Raw genomic sequence first — 6,717 nt, 5'->3', positions numbered from 1 at the left:
CAATATCCTCCCTGATATTCAGCCAGGTGTTTTATTCCTTCCCCAGTCCAAAAGTGCCAGTGATCGACGAAGGTAAAGAATTGTTAAAGAATGTGTCTAGATATATTCTAATATGTTTCTTATTTGCAAATTGCATTCAAACTTGAAATACAGTATCTTATTAATCCCATAGTTGTCCAGAAACTACTGAAAACGCACATCAATGAGCCAAACTGTTGTACTATTACTTTATTACGATGAACAGGCAGTGTAGTTTAGTGTAGGGGATACTCACTAAAGCACTAAATACGTATAAATCATCAGCTGGAAATAGTCCCAAAAAATGCACTGTCAACTCAACTTTTGAGTAACATTTTCAAAAACCAGAGTGGCCAGATGTTTATGGTAATTATTTCGGCTTTGCTATTTTTTTTACCTGAAGGGCTTCAGGCTGGGAAAGGTAAAAAAGAATAACAAGTATGAGAGATGGACTGACACATTGTTGTATTTTCATGAATTCGGTTTACAATAACAAAAGTATGAAATATCAGCCTTTTTCTCTAAGTCAGAGGTCAGCAAAGTTTTAGAAATTACTTTTTTGTTAAGTGATTTACCAAGTAAAGATTAAGGTAAGCAATAAGTTAAGTTATGACACCACAGAATTAAAATCTACAACAAATCTGTAATGGATTACAATCTGTAATTAAAAAATGTCATAGTATAGTATGCAATAAAACGTCATATGTGAATAAAGACAAAATATAAAAATATCGTATGTCTTGAAAATGTCATAGTATAGCATGCCATTAAATGTTGTACTGTAGTATGTCAGATAAAATGTTATAGTATACTATATCATAAAATAATTGTAAATATGTTTTATGATGGTATGTCCTGAAAACAGTCATAGTATAGTATGATAAAGTCGAGAGTATACCATGAAATGTCATAGCATTGTGTGCCACGAAGAATTCATGAAAATTCATAAAGGAATGAACAAAAAGATTCATAGTAAAGTATTTAAAAAACTTTCATAAAAATGTCATTGTATAGTATGCAGTAAAAAAGTCGTCAAAAAGTCATAATATAGTATTCCATAAAAATGTCTTAAAAATATCATAGTACAGTATTTCATGAGTCATATATAGAAAAGTCACAAAAAAGTCACTGTAGAGAATGTCCAAACAAGTCATAAAAATAGTCATAAAATAGCATTGCATAAAAAGTCATAGTATAGTTGAAAAAAGTCAGAGAAAAGTCATGGTATAACATGTCAAAGTCGTGTCAAAAAACATAATCAAAAAGTCATAGTACAGCATGTAAAAAAAAGCCATAAAAAAGTCATAGTATTGCATGTCGAAAAGTCATAAAAGCTCATAGTATAGTATGTCAAAAACAGTTGTAAAGTCTCATAGGGTAGGATTTAGAAAAAGAATTGCAGAAAGTCATAGTATATAGTATGTCGAAAAAAAGTCATGGAAAGTTAATAAAGTATAGCATGTTGAAAAAACTCATAAAAAGTCATAGTTTAGTATTTTTAAAAAAGTCATAGTATAGCATATCCAAAAAAGTCACGGAAAAGTCAAAGTATAGCAAGTTTGTAAAAAGTCATAAAAAAGTCATAGTATAGCATGTTGAAAAAAACAAGTAAAAGTAAAAAAAAGTAAAAAGTAAAAAAGGTATAGTATAGTGTTCTATAAATACATTTTCAATAAAAGAAATAGTATAGAATGCCATAAAAAAATGCAATAAAAAGTAATAATTTGGTATGCCATAGATTATATAGAAAATAAGGTCATAGTGAAGGATATCATAAAAAAAAGTCATAGTAGAGTTCGTCATAAAATGTGAATGGGAAAAAAGTTCAAGTTACTGTAAATAACAGTCTGCACAACTGCCAATCTCTGTGAAGGATGGGATTTTATATAAGTGGGCATTTAAACAATACCAAAACACTCCCTTGCAGCACTTATTGCCAGTGTGACGTTGGTTAAACCATTGCGGGCTTGAAGTAGCAAGGTTTGAAGTCGAGGTTTCATGTTGGCATCCGATCGACATGGTCCTTTCTAGGTGGTTGCATGTCCTCCTAGCGTCCACCTGAGGCTGCTCTGGTTCCCTCCCACAGTCCAAAATCATGCATGTCAGATGGATTGAAGACGATATGAGGTATGAATGTCTTTTTATGTTTCTGCTCCTCCCCCAGCTTTCTGCTAAGAACATGCTGAGAGGCATAAACCTGTGACTTTGAAAAGTACCATCGTGGTTGTCAGGGAACACAAACCAAAAAGCATTCAGTTCGTGAAATCTTTTAAAATGAGAACTTCAGAACTATGACTTTATGGTCATTTCTATTTTTGCTTCCACTTTATGGTAAGATAAATCATGGAGCGGCAGCATCTGTACATCTGAGATGGCCCGTTGCAAAGCTGAGCTTTCATCTGCAGGACACATAAACAAATGCCTTTGTTCTTTCAAAGGACAGAGGGGCGAAAGCCACAACAAACAGGCAAGTGTGTGTGTCTGTCTGTGTGTGTGTGTGTGTGTGTGCGTGCGTGCGTGTGTGTGTGCGTGTGTGTGCGTGTGAAGAAGAGCCAGGGAAGAGGAGATGGTGTTAGAGAGAGCAGCGAGAGCAGAGAGAGAGATCAAAGCAGGGGGTATGTTTTTGAATCTCTGCGTGGGAGGTTGTATAGCCTCACCTACCCAGAATGCCCTGCCTCACTTCTTACATTCCACTCAGGTTTTAGGAGATTCACTTTCCTTTTCAGCTGGTTTATTATGACACTACCTCTGCACAATCCTCTCCAGCTATTCTCCGAGAAAACTGTGACTTGATGTGAACAAGCAGTCAACCTCTGATCTGTGATAGCGAAGCTCTGTCTCCCACACACACGTCAAACCTGTATATAAAGCGAAACATCTACAACATATCAACAGAGTCTCAGTCTATACTCTTACTACTTACATATACTAAATATACTACCACTAAATTGGATCAGAGCCCACCTCCCTTCTCCCAATCTCGGAATCGACGTGTCGCTTTTTAACTCAGCATGAGAAGCTGCAAGCAGATGTCTATCTGTCCACACAGAGGGAACGCCGTGCCCTCTCACACACACATGGAAAGCCATAAAAGCCTCTGTGTAGCGTTGTCAGTGTCTTAAGGCAGTGTTTATCTTTGGCAGGCTGAAGAAAACAAAGCCATCGATTTCTAATCCTAATCCCCTTCTACTGCTTCTCTCTTATTGATCATCTATCCATCCTTAATGAGATAGGAGGGATAGAGGAATGGAGGGCTGATGAAGGGCAAAACTTTCCCTGCTGGTGTGCCGTCCTTTTTTCTCTCCACCGATCTCTTTTCAATCGGCCTCTGTTGCTCGTGGGGCTTTCACTGACCCCACGTCCTTTATGATGGAATAGAAAATAAACGCAGCCTTGGTGCTTGTGTGGAGGTTTATCAAACCTATAGGGGCTTGCAGAGCTGTAGAGGTTTCACCGAAATATTGAAATTGAGATGACATGGACGAAAGCACTAAACACACAGAAGCACATGCATAAGGACGTGTTTCCCCCGGGCTCTGCTTGTACTGAGTCTAAGATTCATTCCCTCATCCACCTGATCTTAAAACAAATACTACTGAAGCTGTTGAGAGGATGATTCCCTCTTGCTGGTACTTGCACACGATTACGTCTGCTCTCTCTGGTATACGTCCCTGTCTGATTCAGTGGAGTTGGCTTGATGCTCATGTTGAGGGAACCCAGTTCCCTTTAGAGGAGTTTTAGTTAATTATCTTCCTCAATACTAACTTGCAATGATTTATCAGTGCCTATTATTGGCTTCTGCTATTCTATGTAGTTTAATTGTCACAGAAGATTTTACATGTTAAGTTGGTTTGTCTTGTCAGATCTTTGTTTTTAGCTGCATTTATCATTACTATTGTATGAGCAATTCCCTTGGTGATGAATCTACAGAGAATTACTACCCGACTACAGTTTCCCTCAGCTATGAAGTCTTTTAGCGTCTTTCAGTTCATTGTTTTGGTTTTACCGCCCTTAGCTCTCATCAATCTTGTTCCCATAGTCTCAGCAGGCAACTATTTCTGTGCTTCTGTTCTTTTCTACCTTTATCCAAGTATGCTGCACTTCATTCCTGCTGAGAGACATTTTTTTGTTATCATTGTATTGTATATCTTATTTGTGCTCCATACCATGGCATTTAGCAAAAACTACTGATCTTTCAGATCACTAGACTAGATATGACATTTTGACTTAAATGTTAAGTTTCCCTCCAACTCATTTTTAACAGATGCTTATGCAATCACAAATTTCCATGACTTGAAGAACAAATGCTTGACCCTTTGTGATCCTCTGTCCTTCTGACGCTGTGATCACAGCAAGATTTTAAAGAAAGAGAAGAATGCGGGGAAAATCAGCTGATTGACAATGGCCGTAAGCAATATTGTTCTATGGACTTACTTAACCCTAAACCTGGACAGACACCTGGACAGACACTGAACTAGATTGTGAGGAAGAGAGGAAAGCTCTGGAACACCTGCTGTTGTTGTTAGAGTGGGTATTTGGAGATGGTATTTGTGTTGTTTGTGCAGAGACTTGTAGGATTAATGTTAATCACAGCGGTATTCCCTTTGGGATCACGGGTAAACAATGACTCTGATGTGGGAAGTCCGTCAGCAACACTCCACATTCCTTGAGAATTGCTTCTGAGTGCAACTCGCAGACATCCTGGACTTAACCTGAGGTGCCATCACAGGCAAAAGGCAAACAAGAGAAGAAAGAAGGGAATGATCGAAGCGTATGGGGAGTGCAACCCTGAAGACACAACATTGCTTTGCTTGCAAAACTTTTGGAAAATTGGATGATTTTGGACACACAATCCATGCGGCTGCAAAAATGGCACCCTGAGGATGTTTCTCCCTAAATGTGTGATAATGGCTGCAGCAGAAGTCATTAATAGCAGGCTAATGTGTGTCAGATGCTACCTGTCCAGCAGCAGCAGCAGGCGAGAGGGAGCGAGGACACGAGTGACTGGCCAGCATAATGAGAGGGACATGGCCTGCCAACTTGGGCAGCTGCTTCTCTAGTGGGTCTGTGAGGTTTGTCTGTGTGTGTGTGTGTGTGTGTGTGTGTGTGTGTGTGTGTGTGCCTTCTCATCTTCCTGTGATCTTTCTGCTTCTTTTCTCAATGTATTTCTCATCATCAGCATCCAGAAACGCAGCTATACCCACATACACTGGAACACACAGCCTAACACACACACACACACACACACACACACACACACAAAGCCGAACACACACAGACACTCAAATACAGACAGCCTCATGGGGTTACCGTGGGAATGCCCGTGGCATTATGTCAGTCATTGAGGTGATGCCTTTAATCCTGGAACAAATCTAGACTTTGTGTTGTGTGTCTCCGGCTGTGTGTGAGTCAGCGGGCCCGTGTATAAAGCCCAATCTCACACCCATTAGATTACGGCTGGCCGCGCAGCAAAGACACCCCACTGCCACTCCCACATGGAGGAGCGGGCAGGATTAGCCAGCTCTATACCCGCCCTAATCTGGGGACAAAAACCCACAATCGCCTCCCACTGAGATACGGAGACAGAAATATTCAATTTGATCTGCCCTCCTCATTATAACAAGAGTGTCTTTTAGGGTTAAAATTACTACTGCTCACTCTACCATCAGTCAATGAGGATTCAGCCCTAAACGGTGTCCTTTTTATCCCTATTATCAATCCCTTTCATAACAATTTGGAGCAGCTACAGGCCGTGCTCTGTGGCAGTGAACGCAAGTGGAAAAGATGGTTCAAGCGTCTGCAGCCATGCGAGTGAGACTGCACTTAGGCCCAGCAATGCTTTAAGCTAGGTCGCCATGCTAACCTGACACAATGACAACGCTTCCACGAGGATGTTTAGCAGCTGCAACGTTTAGGATAGTCACAGTATATATTTTGTGTGGTAGCATGCTCTACTTAGCACTTAACACAAAGAACAACTCAGTATGATAGGAATTAAATCAGTGTTGCAGGTATTTGGTGCATAAACCAAAGTAATGGACTAATTACATTTGTGACTTGATGATGGCTGTAGAGGAAAGGTCAGAGGTTCACCAAAGTTGATTCATCCAACCATGTATGTCTGTAGTGACTTTTAATCCATGCAAAAGCCGCACAGACATTTCAGTCTGGACCAAAGTGGTGGACATCAATAGAGCCAGGTCTGAAAAAGAGTTTATCTACAGTGTGCAGTCATTTCCTACATGAACAGATGCCATTGTCTCAATTTGGAGTAGAGCTCAGCATGTGATGCATTACCACAAAAAGCTACCTGCTAAATGTGTTGTCAGTGTCTCATTATTTGACAGAAGCTGGTTGTTTCATTGCCCCGAGCCGAGCCCGACTCTTCCTCTTTCTGTCTCCTACTCAGAGGCATCTGCCTCATTAACCACCATCAGTATTTTGTTTGCTGTGCGTGATTTGGATGTACTGGGAGTAAGGCGGGGGGTGGTATGTTTGCGTGTGTCAATGTGTTCACGTGTGTGTGTGTGTGTGTGTGCAGGAAACTCTCATTAGGCTAGAAAAACCCTGACATTTTCCACAGAATCAGGATCCTATCTTTTCATCCTTTATCTTATCTATCAAAGGGTTCCTCCAATCAATTCCCTGGTGTGGATATGTACACATACATATGTGTGTGTGTGTGTGTGTGTGTGTGGT

The sequence above is a fragment of the Anarhichas minor genome, unplaced genomic scaffold (assembly GCF_050575085.1).
Source record: "Anarhichas minor isolate MPS153535 unplaced genomic scaffold, ASM5057508v1 ptg000024l, whole genome shotgun sequence".
Taxonomy (NCBI): Eukaryota; Metazoa; Chordata; class Actinopteri; order Perciformes; family Anarhichadidae; genus Anarhichas; species Anarhichas minor.
Note: the sequence above shows the minus strand (reverse complement) of the source record.